At 46.2% G+C, this 22500-nt stretch overlaps 1 long non-coding RNA gene across 1 annotated transcript in view; it reads left to right on the top strand.

Moving 5' to 3' along the window:
• Window positions 1-18693, top strand: part of LOC103678552 — a 131942-nt gene extending 113249 nt beyond the window's left edge. Inside the window, exon 4 of the long non-coding RNA XR_572717.2 lies at window positions 17293-18693. This is a non-coding gene — a long non-coding RNA (uncharacterized LOC103678552). The remainder of the gene's footprint in view (window positions 1-17292) is intronic.
• Window positions 18694-22500: the final 3807 nt, after the last annotated feature.

A 22500-nucleotide genomic window follows, 5' to 3' on the forward strand; every position in this document is an offset into this window, starting at 1 on the left:
GGGGGGGGGGGGGGGGGGGGGGGGAGTGCGTGAAGGCGGGCTTCCTAAGACAGGCGGCGAAGTGGGAGTCTGGAAGGCGCGCGGACCTGGACCTGCCCGTGTGGAGCAGACGAGGAGAAGAGGCGTCCAGGAACCGCAGCAACGCACCGCCCGGGGAAAGGAGGCCCGAGAGGGCTTTAGGTAAACCGTCTTGTACCTGCTTGCACGTCTCCCCCCCGGGCTGACGACTCCTCCTCCTCCGCACCGGTGGGGAGAGCAGAGCGGAGCACAGGCCGGAGACCCACCCGCCAGGGCCCAACACCGCTTACGGTTTACGAGGTAGGGATGGGTTATGTTTTTTTAAACGGTTAAAAAAGTTAACAATTTGTGACACATACAGATTCTGTACAATTCAGATTGCAGTGTCCATAAGGATGGTTGCGTCGGAACACGGCCATGCTCCTTCGGGTTCATCCATGCTCCCGCAGAAGGGGTGAGCCCTGGTGCCTGGAACCGGCGGCGCGCGAAGCCTCGGCCCTTCGCAGAGAACGCGGGTAGACGCCTGGCTGAGGCCGTGGACTCGGACTGCGGGCGATCAAATCCCGACCCCGGGTCCTATGATTCAAGTGACATGAGGCAACATTCTCCACCTGTGTCTTCGTTTCCTCACCCGAGGATTAAAAATAGGGCTGTTATGAAAACTGAGTTAGCATGTTATTAAACATGAAATATTTCCAATAGCGCCTTGCATGTAGTAAGTCCTCGATGAATGTGAATTATGACCGTAGAGGCTCCGGAGCCCAGCAGCGGGCTTGGCACGCTCTACTACTCAAAGGATAGTTATCGAAAGAATGAATGAGTGAGTAAGTGCACGGAGGTGTGTTCCGCCTCACCTGATTCCGTGCAGCCTTTTAAAAAGGCAGGGAAGGGAACCCTGGCCTCAAAATGCCTTGTTCCGCTTGCCTTTTCCCTTGCCAGCGCCCTCCGAGCATCTGCTAGCAATCTGGGTCTTGTGGCATTTTCCTTCTTGTGCTGTTAATTTTTAAATAAATTTTCAGGCTGTGGAGGATGGAGGGAAAAGCAGGGGGTGGAGGGAGGGAATCCATAAAGTACGGACAGTGGGGAGCCATAATCGTGGGGTTTCTGCACATGAGATCATGTTTCCAGAGAGTAGGGGGCCCCCAACATAAACAATGTCTACAAGAAAAAGAGAAGGAATCACCGTTGCTCGGAGCCCCCTCGTGAGCCCCGTAGGGAAACAGTCCTCTTTCGCGTTTAGAGCTTGTTTCAGCCTCCCGGGGAAGCAAGCGCAAGGAAGACCAACGTTGCTCATTTGTAAGCTGTGTGCTCTTGTGGCTGCAAGGCTCCCTTGTGGTTTGGACTAAGGCTCCTGTCCCTGACGAGGCATTTGTCCTTTAAGAACCAGCCCAGAAGGCTCTGAACATCCTCCAGTAGATGTCTGGACTCATCCTTCGGGGAACGTTTCGTCTCTAAATTGACTGGCACGCCAATGATTCTGAGCCTGGCCTGTTCGGGGTCTCTACAGACCCTACTTCTGACTAGTTCTAGTTTCTACGCCCATCCTAACATTCGGTCGAGAGAAGCTCACAGGATAGAGTCTGTGGATTCATGTCTGCCTTGCCTACGCATTCCCCAAAGGTAGCACAGTCCAGAAGTAGGTGCCGCCAAGCGTGTGTTGACTTGGAACACACACACACACACACACACACACACACACACACAGAGCTAAAGAATCCTTTTCAATGTCCTGAATCTCCAGAGGCCGGGACCTGTCAGAAGAGAAATACCGCAGCCTGTGGGTCAACTGGTGTTTACTTCCACCTTCGTTCCTTGTGTTCAGCCCCACCGCCTATCCTGAGATGGGAAAGCATGCAGCGTGTGACTCTTACTCACCTCCCGGTACATCGAGAACTGGAATCTAGCTTCAATAGTAATTACTATGATTATAGTTCCCTGTGGAACTCGTAGGGTGAGCTCCAAACACAATTCCTCAAGCTTTTCAAATCACTGCGTCGATTTGCTTATGAAAGGCAGTTCTAATCAAAAGGGGTAATTACAATATTAAGTGCCAAGCCTTGGTGTGCAAACTCTTGAGTCATAAGATATTAAGCCTAATTTAACTCCACCGAAGGAGGCGTGCAGCATCATGCACTCAGCTTTCGGAGTTGAGGTGAGCCCCAGCTGAAAACTTCACTCCAGGAAAGTGGACAAATTACTTGATCTATTAGCCCTTCAACGATCACATATTATACGAGCCCGAGCACCTGCCTTAGGGAGCTGTTTCTTCTCTGAAATCCTCATGCTACAGGGGTTGCTAAGCAAGATCCCACCCTGCCTTACAAAACTCTCAGTTTTTTGGCTGTAACCACACTGAGACCTGGCCCTAGGCCTGTAACCACCCATCCACTCATTCATTCATTCATTCATTCATTCATTCATTCAATATATAGAGAGATTCCCAGTCTGCCAGGTCCTGTGCCAGGCACTGTGGAGGCTGAGAGAAATAAATCATGCTCTGGGTCTTCAAGAAATTCCCTGTTGGTTTGGGAAGTTAGGCTCACAGACAGGTGATTAACTCACAACGGGAAAGTGCTGTAGTAATAAAAATGTTCCGGAGGAAGAGAAAAAGGAATGCCCCAGCCTATCTTGACGCAGTTAGACAGGCTCCTAGGGGAGCTACCACCTGAGCTGATTCTAGAAGGTTGCATGGGCAGGACAGGCTGTAGGGTGTCCCAGGCAGAGGGACCACCTCTGTCATATGAGGTGTGACAGAGTGAAAGAAGTCTACCTATTTCAGGAAGCTACAAATAGTTCACTGTGATTTTTAAGAATAATATGTCCACATCCATGCACATAGACACAAGCACTTGGACAGAGGCCATGAAGAGGCCCAGGAGAGGGACGAGGGAGCTAGTAGCAATAGGACGAGTCTTAGTGGTCCTATGAGGGCCATTCTAAGCCTTCTCTCAAGTGCTGTATTTTGAGGGAATTATGCAAAAATATGGCGGCAGTCAAGCGGATTGCACAAACTCAGACCCCGACGCACACCACACACGTAGACAAAACCGCCTCACCCCACAAAGCACGCAGGTGGTCCTGCCGGGCGTGACAGCAACCAAATGGATAGTACCCTTTACACACACAGAAAATGACCCAAGTGCTCTCGGGGATATACCCTCGTCTTACAAGCACGTCTGATCTGGGGTTCGTTAGCAGCAAAGAAAGTTTTCCCACAAAATGAGCAGAGTGGTCAATCATCCCGGCTGATGGGGTGCCCAGCTGATGAAGGTACGACTGCTCCTCGTCACCTGTTTCCCTGAGCAACTGAGTCATCCCTCGATTTGGCAAAGGCACTGAAAAGATAGACAGTGCACATTTGAATCCATTTAGTTCAGGACTTTTGATTTTTGTTGTTTATGAACATGCCACCAAAGATACCAGGAGAAGGAGAAGAAAGGAGGCATTTATTACATACTCTTGATGTTCCATGCTCTTAATATTTTTAAAAATCTAGTAATCAAAGCAACACTTGTGGTGGAGAAATTGTGATTCCTGGTTTAAAAATGAAGACACGGAGGCTCAGAGAGATCAAATAATTAGCCGAAGCCCTGCTTTCTCTTCTGATAAAAATGGTGGGAGATACTCTTTTTTTTCTCGTTAGATAAATCATTTAAGGAAATCATTCCATATTTCATTAAATTGATTATTTTCGTCAAAGTCAATTGTGGGCCTGCTTGAGACACGGCCCACAAGAATTGCAGAACAGCAGGTATGTGTCATTGTGTTCCTGCCATGAGAACCCAAGTGAGACGTGTTTGAACCGGCCACCATGTCTGCCACTGGTCCTGAGCCATACTACTCAGCATGCTAACTGAGAGCCGGCAACATTTAGGAAGGAGACATGCCACGGATCCTCCACTGAGGAAGTTCTGGGGCTAAAGAGGCCAAGTTCATGAGTCTGATCTTCTCTTGATTGAATTAGCTTTGCCACATTCTCCTCTTGCCAGATTACAAGAGAGGCTGGACAGAAAGTGTCCTGTTGTACACAGCTCCATCCATCTACAAGAATAATCATTCTGAGCGTGGGGTCAATGACCAGGATCTCAGCCCACCCACCCCCGCCCCCACTTGAATGATCTGAGACACAGAAATGAAGCATCTGGACAGTCCTCAAGGCTTGAGACTTTCAAAGTAAAGCTTCGTAGGTAGTCTCTTGCCCCTTTGGGTTAGGAACAACTGGAGATTTTTTGGGCTTGGTCAGGTTGGAAGGTTGGAAGGATGAGCGTTTTTCTTTAAGCTGCTTAAATGAATAAATAATTGCCCAGAATTCCTTTTTTTTTTTTTCATTTGAGACTTTCCTTGTTACTGAATGAACAATGGCAATAATTAACTGGTGCTTTGCTCATTACTTCCTAAGGTCATGAGTAATGCTAATAATCTCTCTGTCCCTATTTAGAGCCACTTCTATTCCTCAGCAATGATTAAAAAAAAATAATTGTGGGCCTTCCTTTGATTTCTCTCCATTTCAATTCTAAGTGAGTTGGAATAAGAGGAAAATATGTTCTTGCTCCTTCTGGCTCAACAGTTTAAAAGCCTAAGAGAATCCCATCCCAGCAATCCAGCAGTGCTGCTGAGCTCTTCCTTGGGAGGTTTTCAGAGAGGCTTAAAGATTTAGCAACAAGGTTGTACTGGGTCGTACTATTCAGACCTTTCTGACAGCCAACTTCCCGGGAAGCTGGATTGGATTTGCCGGTCATTTCCAGGCTTTAGTATATTGTGGGGAAAGAGCACTGGGAGATTCGTCAAATGCTAATGTTTCTAGACTCAGGTCTGCTCCAGCCAGTGTCTCAGTGACCTTGGATTGTTCATGTCTACTCTCTGGACTTCAGTTTTCTTCTCTGTAAGGTAAAGGGTTGTGCCAGAAAGCTCCTCTTAGTTACGAAGTCTTGAGTTTAATAATACAGCAAACATTTATTGAGCTTCTACTTTTTGGGGGACACAGGGCTAAGTGCTACAAATAAAAAGGTAAATTGTAAGTGGTCTTATCTCCTGAGTTTTCTGGCTCTAGGGGGAGAGGCAGATACAGATATGGTTGACATAATGTGTATGTTGCCTTAGAAATTTATACAATATTATTCTATGAAATGTTCCCTTTACATGGACAAAATGGCTTTTGAATCAACGGGGTAAGAGAAAATTACGTTATACAGGGGTCCAGGATGAGAGCTGGAGTCAAAGCTTATGGAAAAATTGATTCATTTGGGGACACTCATTCAGTTCTCAATGTTGTTTTTATCGTAACACAGCAGTCTCCTGCATAAAGGCAATGACGAGCTATGGAGACGGAAGCTCTGTAAACAAGCCTGTTATTAATCATTATCATAATGATCTGAACCAACCTGCTGAGCTTTTTGATGTTTGCTCAACTGCAAGGATTAAGATGCAAATCGGGGTGTGATTTCTATCATCGCCGCATTAGGATCCGTGGCCCATTAATCCTAGGCTACGAGTGACCAGAGGGAACCTCAAACAGACACCCAGGAGGTGAAATGCCCCCCTCCTGCCCCCTCCCCTAGCTCACAGGAAACCTGGCAAAAGCTTTTCTGGATGGAATTCGGCCAGCATGGTGTACTTTGCCTCTACTCCAGAGTCATCAGAAAGATTTTCCTAGTGCTTCCCTTCAAGTCGAATCCCCAGTGGCCATGGGAACTTGCCAAACAAGATACTTTCCAAGAGGAATATCTTCACAACAAAATTTCTAAAAGATGAAAGAAAGTGGGGGAGGGGTACTCAAACATAAAAACTCCAGGCATGAACCCAAGGTCTAAACACATGGCAAAACGATGTCAGGGGACTGCTTTTAGTCCTTTAGGAAAGGAGACCTAGGCTCAGATCTCAGCCCCGGGTTAGGACCATAACATTTAGAAACAGGTAAAATCTGGATTCTGTTAAGTGCTCTAATGACCTGACTCACAAAACCTAATTTCTTGAAAAGGAGAATATTAATATATATGTTTCTTGTAGGCTGCTTGTGATACAACAATATTTCTGTAACATGAAGTATAAATTGGAAGGAAGGTGTCTCACAGACGGGAGCTGTCTGTGAGCTCAGAGCAAAGGTAATGGGGGCAAACACACCACAGTTCTAAGCCCCTCTGACCTCTGCCCACTCTTCTGGCTGCCAGGAGCATGCAGCAAGATTTCCTTCCTTTCCAGACTCCCTCAGTTTCACTTGCACTGGGGATCTGACCATACTGATGGGCTAGCCTGGGGGATGGGGTCTAGCCTGGGATTTGAACTCCTCTGAAGGGGGTGAGGTGATAATGTCAGGAGGTCAGATTGTTGACACTCTCAGGGTCTTTCCCCAAAGTGGGTTCCTTGCCGTTTACTATCTAGATCGAATTAGGTGCACGCCTCTACTACACCCCTGTGAAAAGGCTCCCAGGGGCTCCAGTGTCCTTTAGGGCAGACATCAGCCAGTGGCCAGTAGGCATCAGCAATGTCATGACGTCCTGGAATACCATCCTTGCGCCTGCCCCACAATGACACTTCGAGAGAAGCCCAAAGAGGCTAAGAGAATGGCAGCAGAGTATCAGGAGAAAATGAGAGGAAAACACAAAAGCTGTAGGAAACAAAAGCGGAAGGAGGGCCCCATCTCTTAGAGCACAGGGAAGAGTCTGTGAACTGTCAGGTGTCTGCACAGACGGATGTCGGGGGTGGCTGTTACACCACGTGATGTGAGCCCTCCTGGTCTCCTGTGTCCGGAGTCTGGACCAGTGGGCTGCTTGGGAAAACCCGGGACTCTAATGGACAGCCTGGCTGCAAGCTGTCTTCGAGCTAACTGAGCGAAGATGACTCACTTCAGATAAGCGAAGGGGATGTCTCCAAGAAATGTATCTTTTTGCATCTATCCCGCCCTCTCCACAGGCCTAGCAGAGTACCTGACACAAAGTAGGCACCCCGCGAACTAAGGATTTTCTCTCATTCTGTCAATTTCCTGGGTACTCCCAAAGATCCTCCACATCATTTCTTATTCCTCTAAACACACTTCAACATCCCTTTTGTGATTTTTTTCCCCAAGAGAAAACTACAGCTCACTTTTGAGAGACCATGGATCGTGCAAACTATGCTATGCCTAGTGGTTCCTTTAAGACGACCAGGAATCTACCTGCCAGGGCTGTTCCCTTAAAGGAAGTCTCCCTTTAAATCTCTCGGGATACACAGGCTGCGTGCGTGGACATATGCTCAGGTCCCATGTTTTATGGAAACGGCACTGAATCATTTTGCAACAAAGGAAGGGCTTTGGATGCTTTGGGGGGGCGTGGCTGAGCGGCAGGATCTGGGCAAACCAGTTGAATGGGTGTGCCCTGAAGCAGCCAATGGCCTGCTCTGGAAGGAACTGGCCAGAAACCGGGAGGAATTCTGATTACAGGGGATCTGAAGCGTTTCTGCCCATAATGCTGGGATGCCGTATTCTTTCCGACACGCGGAAAGAGGATCCTAGCCGGTGGACGGCCTGTTGCTCACCAGACTGAGAGTTACCCGCACCTTTGCACTTAGACCCTCCCAGCCAAAGGGGGCTCTTCACCGAGCTTCCCGGCAGCGGTTTCAGGCTTCTCTGCAAGGAGCCCCAGCGTTCCCAGAGTTGCCTTCGGGTCACCTGTAAGAGTGAGGAGACGGACCGACATGGCCTTTGAAGCCCCGACTTCAGCTCGGATTTTGCTCTTTCGTGTCTTGGGATTCTTTTAATGATTTTTTAAAAAAGAGTACTTCTGCTTTAAAAAAATTTGAAAACGATTTCTTTCTTTCTTTCTTTAAGATAGACAAACTGGGCCGAAGAGATGAAAAGTGAACCTGATCCCTTCAAGGTCACCAAAGATTTCCATGTTACCAAATTCAACCCTCTTCCTAGTTGATCTCTTGACAGCATGTGACCCAGTTTACCCATCTCTTTGTTTTGAAACACTTTCTTCTCTTGGCTTCTAAGAGCGTATCTTCTGGAGTTCATCCTTTGATACTGGCTGCTTCCCCTTGGTATCTTTTGCTTGGGCCCCCGTACACCACCTCCAACTATGGTTCTTTCCTGGGGCTCTGCTCTGGGATCCTTCTTTGACTGTATGCTCGTCCCAGGTGATTACACCTGCTCTCATAGCTTGAAATGTTATGTGAAAGCCAGTGATTCCTGCTTGCTTGTCTACAGCTCTGACCTCTTCCACTGAACTCAAGACTTGTATATACAACTTCCTATCTTTCCCATTTGGGTATCTACTAGGCATCTCCAACTTAACACTTGAAGACAGAAGTCTTGAATCTCCTACCTCCAGTCTATCGCTGCCCAGCTGTCCCCATCCAGTAACTGGCAGCCTTCCTTGCCACCTGGGGCATGAACTGGAGTAGTATTCCTCGGTGTGGAATGTGTTGCCAGCGGGATTGCCTCAAACATGGTGGGCAACAATTGGGAACCATTCTTGATTCTCCTCTTTCTCTAAGCCCTACATTCAATTGATCAGCGTCAGGACTCTGGCTCATCAAGTCTGACTTCCCAGATGCCATCTGAACTCGTGCTATTCACAAGGGTCTCATTGCTCATTCTCCTGCTTCCACTTATCATTCTCTCTTAGACTCTTCTAAGAGTGTAAATCAAACCGTATTACTCTCCTGCTCAACATCTTCCAATGACCACCTGTTGCACTTAGCCTAAAATCCACGCCCCTTCCCCTGGCCGGTGGGGCCCCTGCCTTCCTTAATGGCCTCAGGTAGTATTACTCTTACCCTCCCTTCCCAAGTTCCAGGCACACGGGCTTTCTTCTGATCCCTGGAGCACTCCAAGTTCAGTCTCTCATGGGACCCTTGCAGTAACTGCCCCCTCTGCCTGGACCCTGCTTCCCCTAGGCCTCAAACGCTCAATGTTATTGCTGGCCTTCAGAAATGCCTTCCTTGACCTACTTGTTTAAGATAGCCTTTCCAGGTATCTTCTCATATATTCCTATTTTATTTCAATCACAGCACTTATAATTATCCAACTTTTTCTGTTTTCTGTTTCTCTTATTCACTGTTTGATGCACTGTCTCCCTCCACTCGAGGTCCCTGAGAAGAGGAACCTTGCCTACCTTGTGCAATGCTTTCTCCTGGGGCCCTAGAACAGTACCTGGCACATAACTGATATTCAACTGATCTTTAGCAAGTGAATGAAAGTGACTTGTCTGAGGACTCACAGTCCCCGGGAGAACCAAGACTGAGTCAGGCTGCCAGACTCCCACTTCACAGACAGACTCATGAGACTGACTTCAGGTGTCTCTGTTCAGGACAGAGTGTTTCATGGATTTACGTAATGTCTTCCTTCCCATGGAGCTAAATAAATAAATAAATAAATAAATAAATAAGTTCCCTGAGATGTAATCTCTGGAGTCATGGGGATATTTTACTGCCTAGGAAATAATCTACTTGTTCAATAAACATTTATTGAGGGCCTATTACACGGAACTGTCAGGCACCAGGAATATAGCCGTGACTAAGACACAGTCCCCACCCACTTCTCTAGACAAGGAGACACCTAAGCAGATGATGACAGTATTCAAATTTTAGTGGACAGAATAATATCCGCCACACACGGAACATTTATTATGAATGGGTGCTCTTCTGAAAGTTTTGAGTGCTTAACACATCTATTTCTGACAGCAAGCCTATGTGGTATTTACTATTACTCCCCATGTGATACAGCTGAGGAAACTGAGGCACAGGTTAGGTGATTTGCTCAAGGTCAGAGGAGGAGCAGGTCCTGCGCTGGGCGTTGAACCCTGGGAATCTACCGTGGAGTGCGTCTTCGTGGTCACTCTGCCGAACTGCTCCTGTCGTGGTGGGGTATGCAGGAAGTGACACGGGAGCATAGAGCATCGTTCCCTCTATCCTGGGTGGCGGGGGAGATGCCGTGAAGGCTTTCCTGTGGAGATGACATTTGAGCTTGGACCCTGAAGGATGAGAGGGGCTTCCCCCCTGCGAGACAGCTAGGTAGAGGGCCCCGCCACTGAGCTGTGAAAGGACCCGGCAGTCTCGGAACCTCCTGGCGCTCCGTGCTTCTGGCACGAGGTGAGGAGGCGGGAAGGGATGGCAGGTGAAACTGGAGAGAAATCAGGGGCCAGGATGAGAGCTTTCTCCTACCGCAGGGGAAGGAGTGTTTTCCACCCTTGGCAATGGGGGGCAAGTGGAGACGGCCAAGGGGGTGAGATACGCATTCTAGGCTTACTTTAGAAATGCTGCCGGGGAGCAGATGCTGCTTTGGAATCAATCAGTACCCTGGAATGCCCTGCACCAGCTTCTTTTAGGACCTTGTCAAAATGGGAATGACACCCTACTTTGAACAGGCCTGATTTAATTGACTTTTTAAAATAAACAAGGAGATGGAAGCTTCTGGATACAAAAAAAAAATGCTGCTGGGTTCATGCAAAGGGTGGATGGGAGAAGCGGAGAAGGTAATAGAGAGACTAGGAAGTGCTCACAGGGGGCCGGGCAGCAGGTGCAGAGGGCCTACCCAGCTCTTGCAGGGGGACTAGGGGCGTCTGAGACTCCGTGTGGAAGGACAGGAAGGGCAGCTGCTTGGGGTAAGCTCAGTGTGCCTGCCCGAGGCATGTGTAGGCCATTTCTCCAGCCACCAGGGAGGTCAGCAAAGTCTCACTGGCCCCTGGCTCAGCTGCCCCACCCTCTGACTCCAGCCAGCTGTTGCCAGGGCTCTGGGGACGAAGCCTCCTCGGCCTGCTGCGGCTTCAGGCCCTGCGAGGAAAAGGCTACTGTCTTCTGGGTTATGGCTGTGCCTTAGCTCGGCCCAGAAGTGATGTCAATGCATTTTTGTCCCGCCTGTCCGTCACTGCTCTTTCACAACAGGATTTATAGACACTCTGAGGTCACACAGAACGTGTTAATATGTTTGGTAGATTATTACCATTCTGACGTTCCTGTGTTTGGTCACAGGGGATGAGTTCTTTTGGTATTTAGACAAGAAAACACCAGAATTACCATGTTCTTGCTCTACGGCTGATACATGCAAATGACCAGAGAAGAAATTGTCAGTACCCATGGACCTTTGCAGACCACCCCTTGCCCACAGGAAGAGCAGTGGCTCCTGATTTCTCCCAGAGCACTCAAAATCAGCAGAAAGAGGGTTTGGGATTTTGAATATTTTTTTTTTAATGGCGCTATTTCTGCCTCTCAAGTTTACTCTATTAAACTGGTTACAATGGATTTTTTAAAAAAATTTTTTTAAAGATTTTATTTATTTGAGAGAGAGCAAGAAAGAGAGAACATGAGTGGTGAGTAGAGGGAGAGGGAGAAGCAGGCTCCCCATGGAGCAGGGAGCCCAACTTGGGGCTCGATCCCAGGACCCCAGGTTCATGACCTGGGCTGAATGCAGACACTTAACTAACTGAACCACCCAGGTGCCCCACAATGAACTTTTTAGAAGAAAAAACTCCTAAGTATAAAGAATTCCACTGACCTTCCTGGTGTGAGAGTCGTTCTCTGTGGTGAAGACCTGACCAGCGAGCTGTGACCAAGCTGTTTCCTTATCAATTGTCCTGCCCCCGCCTGCCCCTGCCCCTCCTTACCTGAGCATTTCAAAGAAGCTTCCCTGGGTCACAGGTGCTCTCATTTGGGAGTTTAGAGTAGAGGGAGGGCTGATGGTGATTCGCTCCCAGTATACCCTGATAGTTTTAAAGAAACTATTTTTTTCTACTAACCACCTGGAAGATGGGATATTATCTTTATTTCAATTCCTGATCCCAATGGCTAAAAATACAGTTGCTATCGATAGGGGGATTTTAACAAAATCTGTCATCAACTTGCTTGTTTTCATGATTCGGTGTTATTTTGTGATTCGGTCTTCACCACACATGCCTGCAGGGAGCTGCAGAGGTTTTCGGACTTGGGCGTCTTTTACCAGCCTGGGGATTCCACGGATCTTACCACATTAGGGACGGACGCGAGCCACGATGCTGGAACTCTCAGTGCGCTGGGGAGCTGTTGCAGTAGATTAAATTGGGGTGGGAATTGTTTAAGGCAGAACTTTTAAAAACATTTAAAAAGTTTGAAACACAAATTGTAGGAGATGTTTTAAGGAAAAAAAAATTCCATTATGTGCGAACTTGAAGATATGGTACCTCTTCTTCTTCTTCTTTTTTGTCTTGGAGAGTCACAAAGCAATAAAGAAACTGTATTATCCAAGTTTCTTTACACATGGCATCTGCTTATTCTTGTAATAACCGTAGAACCATGGTGCATCCGTGTGTCTGTGTGTGTAACAGTGCAAGAAACTTGCAATAAATGTTTTTTTTTTTTTTTTTTTTTCCAAGAGAGAGAGTGTGAGTGACACGGGAAGGGCAGAGGGAGAGGGAGAGGGAGAATCTTAAGTAGGCTCCACGCTCGGTCTCACGACCCTGAGCCACTATCTGAGCCAAAATCAATAGTCAGATGCTTAACCGACGGAGCCACCCAGGTGCCCCACAATGAATGATTTTCTGATGTTTGCCTAAAAAATGCAAGATGCAAGACCACTGTCCTATGTGTAGACGTTCCATGCAGGTTGTATTGCTATTTGTTCTTTTCCTGTTTTTCAAAGCTTCAGGCAGTCGGTAGTAAGTTCATTTTCATGACTCTTTCCAGTCTCACTACCTCCCATACCGTGGCATTTTCCTTCCTCATCAAATTGGTGGGAAGAATGGTCTAGGCTTTCTCCTATCTCCTATTCACCTTCCACTCACTAGTTAATTGCCCTGCACCACTAGCAGGTCCCTAACACTGCTCCCTTGTGCCACAGCAAAGAAGCCTAACGCCAATTCCAAAGATTCTTCGCCGGTGACTTTACCCTTTCTGAGCCAACTGATAACGTTACAAAATAATTCAACTCTGGGAACGCCATCTTCCTCAAGCTTTTAGGATATTAAACTACCTTTTCATAGTAACTCACCTATCCCTTCTCTGCCCCTATACATCCCACCTTTTCCCCTCCCTCATGCAAATCGTAAATGAGTTACTATTAAACATCTGTTATTCACTTTATATGTTGTATCTCATTGACCTTCACAATGGAGATTGCCTACAGTGTCCCGTTTTACTGTTGAGAAACCAAGGTTCAAGGAGCACAGGATACCTGCTTAAGGTCACACAGCTAATAAGTGGCAGATAAAGAAATGCATTTGGATTTGTCAGACTCCCAATTCTGTATTATTTTCTCTACTCTTGTATCTTAAACTGGGGAACGAGTATCCTGGATGAGGGGGCAGGTAAAACTGTTGGCCAGTAATGTTGAATCTACTAGGCTATCTTTACTGCTTAAGCATTATGGGGAGAAAGTAAATACTTCAAAATATTTTCATGGTAAAACAAACCAATCCGTAATATGTGCTAAAACACATATTTCAAAAGAACTTTTTTTAATTGAGTAGGCTCCACGTCCAGTGTAGAGCCCAGTGCAGGGCTTGAAATCATGACTCTAAGATCAAGACCTGAGCTGAGATCAAGACTCAGATGCTTAACTGACTGAGCCCCCCAGGTGCCCCTCAAAAGCATTTTTAAGATGAAACTTGCAACTACAATGAAATGTGCCCTTTTAAAAAATATATTTTATTTATTTATTTATTTGACAGAGAGAGAGAGAGAGAGAGCGAGTGGGGGGAGGAACAGAGGGAGAGGGACAAGCAGACTCCTCACTGAGTGTGGAGCCTGATGCAGGGCTTGGTCTTATGACCCTGAGATCATGACCTGAGCTGAAATCAAGGGTCAGATGCTTAACCACCTGAGTCACCCAGGCACCCCTGAAGTGTGCTGTTTTGTGTTAGCTTTGAGCCAAGCACCTAGAATCTCAAGGATATCAGTTTGTTCTTATTTACCATCCAGGCTACACCACAGAAAATACACTTTGCTCATACCTTGCTACTCGCCATTGCAAGAACCATTATGTAGGGTCCTAAGCTCAGTTCTTGTAGGGACTTCATTCATCTCCATGGTTCTATTGCTAACTTCCATTCTCTCTATTGATGTATGCCACTGATTCACTTATTCTTTCCTCCGTGAGAACTTTATTGTACATCTTTTAACTTACAGGACATCTCTATCTCCATGTGTGTCCAGAAACAGCAAACAAAATGTTTAAAATATGAAATTCCTTATGTATCCCTCGCAACATGTTCCTTCTCCATGAGTTTTGCTGCTGTTTTCCCAATCATTCCTACTTGAAACATGCAGACCCCCTTGGAATCCACATTGGCCTTATTGTAACATTTGTAGAGTTTGAAACATCGGTTGCCTGTTGGTTGTCTTTCTTTCTTCTTGTGGCCACCCTCGGTCAGCACCTCATTAGTACTTGTTTAGCTCAGTGGTTTTCAAAAGGGGAAATTTTGTTCCCCAAGGAACAGCTGGCAGTGTCTGGAGACATTTTGGTTGTCCCAATCGACATCTGTTGGGTAGGGGCCAGGGATGCCATGCTGCTAAGCCTTCTACGAGGCACAGGGCTGCCTACACAACATTGAGCTCCACCCATCAGAACTGTGGTTGAGAAACATTGGCCTGGCCTATGAGAAAATTTTGTTCACTGCGTTCCTTCTCTCTGGTTCTACATCACCTTCCATTTGGTTGCCGGCTTGGATCTCCCCACCTTTGAAAACTTTCAACAGTTCCTAGCAAATGTCTCCTCCTGTCATTCAAGAATCTCCAAAATATCTCTATTCCCTCCCTTCATAGCACAGTGCCATACCCCACCTCTTACACTGGATCTTCCCCAGCTGTGTTCTCTACTGTGGACGCCTTGTTTTTTTCTCCCTCACCTTCACCCCTCCTATCACTGACTATCAAAGCCCTGCTCCTCTTTCCAGCCCAAATCCGAAGAGTACTGTACTTTCTAAAGTCTTTCCAGATCCTCCCAAGGGTGTAACACCTTTCTTAACTCTTCCCTGGGTGGGATGCCATCACCACCAAGTTGTATTTCCTTGTGGCCAGCAACTAGGCCTGGCTGCTCACACCCGGATTCATACCACACTGAGCCTCACCTGGCATGTTTCAGGATTGCAGTCAAGGAGGGAGAAGTGGGAGAAATGTGAAAGGAATGGGCATTCGTACGGAGAGGAACAGAGAAGAGTGCAAGGAGGAGAGGTAGTAGCCCCATCATAATGTTGAGAACTGGTGGCTTGGCTTCATCTGCTTCTCCAACTGCCATCTTCCATCAAGGCATCTCCATTGCTCCTCCAATTCACTCTTCCTTCCTTTCCTCCCTCCCTCCTTCCCTTTCTACTTTCCTCTTTCATTTCTGTTAGGACATTCATTCTCAAAAGGGGGAATAGTCATATCAACACCAAGGGGATAAAAATTGCTTCTTGGATGTGAAAAAAAAATCTTAGCTATTACAATGGTTTGTGGCCCTCCAAAGCTCAACCCTACCCAAAGAAATCATAAGAATTGATCTCATTAGGGATAATTTACGTTTTAATTTATGTTTTCTTTTTGTTGGGGATTGAGTAGTGATACTTTTTTTTAAAGGTTGAGAAATGATGTTTTAGATAAGGTAAAGGGTACAGCATACACACGCTTACATATTTTTAAAACTCATAGAAAAATTTTAAAATATTCAATTCTTTTGGGGCTCCTGGGTGGCTCAGTCTGTTGGGTGTCCAACTCTTGTTTTTAGCTCAGGTCATGATCTCATGGTCCTTGGATCAAGCCCCATGTTAGGCACCGTGCTCAGTGCAGAGTCTGCTGGTCCCTCTCCCTCCTCCTCTGTTCCTCTCCCTGCTTGCATGCTCCCTCTCTCTCTCAAATAAGTAAATAAAATCTTTAAAAAAATATTAAATTCTTTCGTTTGTAAATAATAAAGAAAATATAAAGTACTTCAAATTTGGTTCTGATTTTCTCATGTATTACTTTCTGCATTTTGTTTATAAGGAAAATGAGGTTCAGAGAAATGAGGTACGTTAATTCATCAAGATCTCAGTGGCGTGCCCCTACTAATTCACAGGGTTTCCAAGGTTTAGGAGAACTAGTGCAAGGAAAACAGGAACAAGACTGACACATGCTTCCCACAATGATATTAGCTACTAGAATCAGCAGCACCAGCACCACTACTCCTATTTTTCTACACCCCAGGTTCTGTCATCAGGTACTGGGAATCAGCACACGCTCTATGGGTGAGGCGGGAAATCACCGTAGGATGCATGATTGCAAACTATGGTAAGTGCAGGGAGCTATGAGAGTGTGTAACAGGAGGAACTGATTTAGTGGTAGAAAGGAGAGGGCAGGAGGAATGAGGACGGCTCCCAAGGGCAATGATAATGAACTGAGATCTGAAGAATGAGTTCAGTTAAGTGGGTGAACTAGGATGTGAAAAGTGCTCCTTGGGGAGGACCAAAGTATATGAAGCCTTCTGAGTAGAAAGGAGCATGGAGAGTATTTGAAAGACAGAAGCACCTGCATGCCTGGAGCGTGGACAGCAAGGCAGAAAGGGGCTCAGGATGAGTCTGCGGAGGCATACTGGGCCTTGGAGACCATAGCAAGAGATCTAGTTTGATGTTAGGATAACCTGGAGCTGTCGAGGATTATGATAAGAGAGCGCTGTCCTGTGTGTGATGTGCTGTGACTTAGGCTGTTGTGGGGAGAACGGACTGGGAGGAGAATGAATGCAAAACTGGAAGGAGAGTGACCAGTTAAGAGTTCTTGCAGGAGCTCAGTCCTAAGGTGATAGCAGTGGGAATGAAGAGTGTGTGACTTTGAAGATATTTAGAGAGCAAAACCAGGAAGAATGGATTACATGCGGAGCGTGAGAGGGAGGTGTCGAGGACAACCCCTGGGCTTTGAGCTGCATGGACGGTGGTAGCCTGTGAAAGGCCACCTAATTAGTAAACAGCACAGACAGGCTTGGGACCCAAGGCTTAGGCCAATGACCTATGACACATCGCAGCTGCTTCCCAGTGGCTGTGGTTGACCGACTTTTGCCCCATTGCCTGTTGAAACTTTGATACCCTTGGATATGGACCTCATAGAAACGTTCTTCCCAAGGTGGCAGCTTCTAATGATCTTGGACTTGGAGTTACGACGGCTGGATTAAAATGTCCGTAGCACGCGCAGGCCACTCCAAATTGCTGAGCTGGCGTCCACCTTGTGTTAAACACAGATGGTCAAAATACCCACTTCAGGGGTTAGTTCTGGGGACAGAGTGGTAGAAGGGAGCCAGTCTACGATGAGTACATTTGAACTTAAAGCCCGGGTCCTGCATTCCATTCTGCTCCTCAAGTCATGGTTCTCTCTTTTTCTCTATAGGTTGTTCTTGTGACATGTGGGCCGAGAAGAGCATTTGGTTGGATAGTTGTGTTCTGGAATCCCAGGTGAAGCCAGCTGCAATTTCCTACATGTGAGAAGCTCAGGAAAAGTGTGCTGTAAAACTCGCCCCACACTCTGTCCCTCACCATCAGCAGATGGGCCACTAAATTGTTCTGTGTTTGAGGTCCAGAAATAAAACACCATAGTTAGGTAAGAGCCTAAGTAAGGTAGATAATCTCCAAGTTTCAGTGTGTCAGAGTCACCCGTGATGACTTTTTAAAAACACAGCTTCCTGGGTCCTTAGCACCCCAGATATTGTAATTTGGTAAGGCCAGCATGTGGCTCAAGGATCAAATTTTCAGAAGCTCCAAAGGTGAAACTAAGGCTGGTCACATTAGTGCTGCCCTGCAGGAAACACATGCCTAGAGTATTGCCAATGTGGCTGGAGTTTTTCGAGGGCAGAAACCCTGTCTGATTCCCTCCACCAGGGCCTAGTGGGGTGTTAAAGAAACATTTGAGCTAAACTGAATAAATCATTGAGTCTCGTTAAATTGAATTACTGTACTATGGCCTTATTTTCCTTCCCATCCATCCCAAGTCAAGGGCTGAAAAGTCTGCTACGATTTTAGGAACAATGGATTTTAGAGAGAGGGATAAGGTTCAGGAAAATGTGTGTGTGTGTGTGTGTGTGTGTGTGTGTGTGTGTGTGTGTTAGGAGTTATGGAAATCCCAGAGTAAGACTGAGCAGGCTAAAAGGATTTGGGATTCTCATCCATGAGGACCTGCTGCTGATGGGACTCCATTCTAACTCTACCATTCATTGGAAGTTTCCATGGAGATACAGGATTAAAAGTAAATGAAGCTAGGCCCAGGTGGAACAAGCCATATATCTCCCCCGTGCTGTATTTTCCCTGGGAACAGGGCCCCAAACCCTAGAGGTCCCCTCATGCTCTGAAGGCAGCACTGCAAGGGTTGTCAGCTTCCTCTGGACCACATAGGCTTTCATTCTCTTCCCCGTGCAGCGGCCCATCCTCACATTTCCCTTCACATCTCCCTTCCTCCAGTACTGAAATCTCATAGTGCTTGTGAGAGTCAAATGTCGCAGCAGCTGGAGCAGAACACCCACCAGGCTTGCCTTACTGCCGCCACAGGCATGGCCTCTGACCAGCTTTCCTATATAGCACATGTCCTAACACATATTTGAAAAGCAAAACTTAAAACAAATCGTATACTTGGTAGACATATGATTTCAAAATACCATGTACAAGAGGATGTACTTAGAGGAAACACAGGGTGAAGAGCAAAAAGGTCTTAGAAAGGACAAGGAAAGGGCGCCTGGGTGGCACAGCGGTTAAGCATCTGCCTTCGGCTCAGGGCGTGATCCTGGCGTTCTGGGATCGAGCCCCACATCAGGCTCCTCCGCTATGAGCCTGCTTCTCTCCCACTCCCCCTGCTTGTGTTCTCTCTCTCACTGGCTCTCTCTATCTCTGTCAAATAAATAAATAAAATCTTAAAAAAAAAAAAAAAAAGAAAGAAAGAAAGGACAAGGAAGGCAACTCTGGTGACTAGTTTTTTCCTTAATCCTAAACAAGCCACCCTCTGGTGCTGATTCCTGTCCCCTAACCCTTTATTCCCATAATCGCTGTCGCACTTCTTTCTTCCAGACTGCTTCATGGCTTCTGAAGGAACCTGATTTTGCCTGCAATCTTTGATTGATCATGGGGTCAACGTCAGCCTTTGGAAGGCCACCAGATAGACAGGAAGAACCTGGGAACAAACAGAAGAACCAGGTTTGAATCCTGGATTCCCGACATGAGTGACCATGCATGACATCTTCCACCCTAGTAAATACCTATGTCATGCTCTATGCCTCCCAGAAGTGGAGTGAACATCAGGGCAAGGAGAAGAGTTTAGAACTACATCTGTGATGCAGAGGGAGTTAGAGGCCTGTTTTTGTTTTGTTGTTTTGTTTTATTAAAGAAGGCCCTATGAGCAGCAGTAGGCTTGCTGGCTTAAAGGAGTTGTTTGCTAAGGTTAATTTTAGCACCAGAATTCCTGTTCCCCCTTTACAGTTTTTGGGTTTTAAATAAAAGTGTTTGGTTTGCTTATTCGTATCCTGTAACTTTGTAAGGCACTCTACTGTATGTCTGAGAGCTCTCTGGAAACACATTTGTTGGGTGGGCAATTCGTGTACGTGGAAAGCCATTGCATGCAGTTGACAGAGCAAGTTGGTGAGTCACACCAGTGATAAGAATCTTTCTTGACATGATGTCACCCCTTGCATTCTGGGAGGGACTTGTTTCCCCCAACCGATAGTTACTCAGCAGAAATCTCCTGTTTTTCTAAAATGTGGTCGGTTTTTGGATGAATATAAAGCAGTTCTGAGAGGCCATGGGGAGAACAAGGCCATCGATCACTTTTCTTTTCTTGGAAATACAGTCCATCTCCCCCTACCCACCCGCCAGGGTTCCCTGTGTGAATCCAGTCCATGCTCAGAACACACCCTCTCCTTTGCAAAGTACTTCGGAACACCCGCGCTTTAGGAAAAGAATAACCAAGCTCCCAAAGGTCCAGCTACTACTCAGTGGTCCTATTTGCCAGAGGTTGGATTGAAGAGCATTCTGGGTTCCACTCAACCCCACATAAGTAAGAAGTGCATTCTCATACAGGACAAAGGGAAGGCATCCTAGTGGACAGGATTTTACTGTCTAGGAGTAAACCAGTGATTTAACCTGGACTGTGACCCAGGGAAAGAAACTATTACTCTATCAACCTATAAACCCCATTTCTAACATTCCAGCAGCAGCCTTATTATCCAAACATCCGTACTCCTAACAGTGCTCACGTTTGGCCTAGAATACGAGTCATTTACCAAGGGCTGCTATGCACTTTACTCTGTGTCAGGAACAGAGAAAAACAAGAAAGCATATATTGAGTGCTGTGGAATGGCGCCAGGTTCTGGAACACAGCAATCGTTGACAAGTGCTATTATTATTGTTGTTGCTATTGTAGTTTATTGTTACTGCTGTTGTTAGGTGGCACTGGGCAAGTTCTCTATCTTGTACCAGTAGGTGTTTGACATCACTGACTATCCCCTTCTTAAACCTCTCTTCTTAGGTTCTCCTCCCACTTCCTGAACCATACTTTGTTCCATTTGTTTTTATAATACATATGTATCTAACGTGTCTGTTGATCTATCTCCCACATATTATTTCTGTCTTTTCTCTCTTTTCTCACTGTGATCTAGTTTGGATTATGGCTTCTTTAATCTCTCTCTCTAGCCTGTGAGCCCCTTGAGGGCAGGGACCAAGGCCTATGTGCTTCCATATGCCCAGAGTCTGATAGGTGCATAGATGCTGAGGGCATGTATGACCAGTCAATCAATAAATGAATGAATGACCTAGCATGTTAATCCTTCCACCACGAAGCTTTCCTTCTCTAGCCAGTCATGCCCATGGTGCGCATAGCTACCTCCTGAAAATTCTATCTTTATCCATTTATTTCTTGCTCAAACATCTAAGTGTCTCTCCTTTACCCTGCAGGCCAGCTTTCAAGCCACACCCATCCTGTTATCTTGCTCTGTCTAAGGTCCTGTCCAATGCCACTTCCTACTCTTGTCTGCATAAATCTTGGACCCAGGCAAGTTGGACTCCTGTCAGGCACTCAGTCTTTCTAGATCCTTGCCTATGACTTTCCCACCTTTCTCTCTGACTATCCAAATTTGATCCATCATTCAATGCCCACTGATCAGGTCCTAGCAACAATAGGGCCCTCACAGACACAGCCCCTTTTCAGAACTTCCCACACCCACACTGCCTCTGCTTGGCTTCTCATCAAATGCTGCCCTGTATTATTATCTGACAGTCAATTCATAAGGTCTTGATAGTAGAAGCTGTGCCTTATGTGTCTTTTGGATCTGGACCATTGTTAGGGAGTCTTGTCAAGGAGTCCTGTCAGAGTGAACTAAATGCAATGTAAATTTTACAGAAGAGAATTCTAGAATGTGTAAAGCTGAGTTTGGCCTTTCTTGTTTCCATCAAATCACTAAATTTACTACTTTGGGTATGGAGCAGATCAAAGCAAAGTCTTTGGGTCTTCAGTATATCTTGCATGACGCATAGATCCTGACGGTGATGGTGAAAGTGGCAGCAGCTCACGTATTTGAGTACTCACTGTTCTATATGCAAGGTCTTGTGCTAAGTATTTTAATATTTTAATTTCATCATAAAAATCCTTAGAAATATATTCTATTATCCCACTTCGCAGATGAGGAAACAAACTGAGGCTTCAAACATTTCTCAAGCCCATCTCTCAAGTATCAATCACAGATGTGGGCTCATGTCCAATGCTAGATTCTGAAGACATAGAGATGAACCAGGCAGTCTCTACCCTCAAAGAGTTTACAGACTAGACTAGAAAGGAAGAGGAAAATAAAAAAATTATGATTCAGTTTAATAAGTTCAATATCGGAGCTAGTGTTAGCCCTTCCTCTGTCATATGGTCACTGAAGGCAGTGACCAACCCTCTCCAATGTCCAGACAATGCTTTACAAATCATGTCAGCACTTAACTTCTGTAGTCTTCCTCCCAATAACCTATAATTCCACTTTAGTCATGACAAAGCATCAGCAGATTGCGGTAGAAGGATATTGCAGAATATACCTGACCAGCAGTCCCCTAAACTACCAAGTTAATTAAAGACAAGGAAAGCCTGAGGAGGTCACAGCCAAGAGAAGCCTACGGAGACACAATGATGAAATGTAATGTGGTGTTCTAGATGGGGTCCTGGGGCAGAAAATGGACATTTTAGGTAAAATCTAAGGTAATCTAAATAAGGTATGGACTTTAGTTAATAACAGTGTACCGATCCCAGTTTATTAAAATTGACATATGTACCATACTAATTAATATAAGATGTTAACAATAGGAAAACTGTGGCTATATGGGGACTGTCTGCACTATCTTCTCAGTTTTTCTGTAAATCTAAAACAGTTCTAGACTAGAAAGTCTACCAACAAATAATAATGTTAACCCTTAAGGGTTATGAATGACTATCAGGACAGTGAGGCTGGTAAGGCAGGGATCTGAGCGAAGGAGTTAGGTGGGTTGGGAGGTAAAGAGGGGAAGGTGGTGAGCTTGGTTTTGGAGATCTTGTCTTAGAGAGGATGGCGGGAGGTCCTCCAATCCGATAGGAGCTGAGGAGCTTGAT

Source organism: Ursus maritimus, unplaced genomic scaffold, assembly GCF_017311325.1.
Source record: "Ursus maritimus isolate PB19 unplaced genomic scaffold, ASM1731132v1 scaffold_17, whole genome shotgun sequence".
Taxonomy (NCBI): Eukaryota; Metazoa; Chordata; class Mammalia; order Carnivora; family Ursidae; genus Ursus; species Ursus maritimus.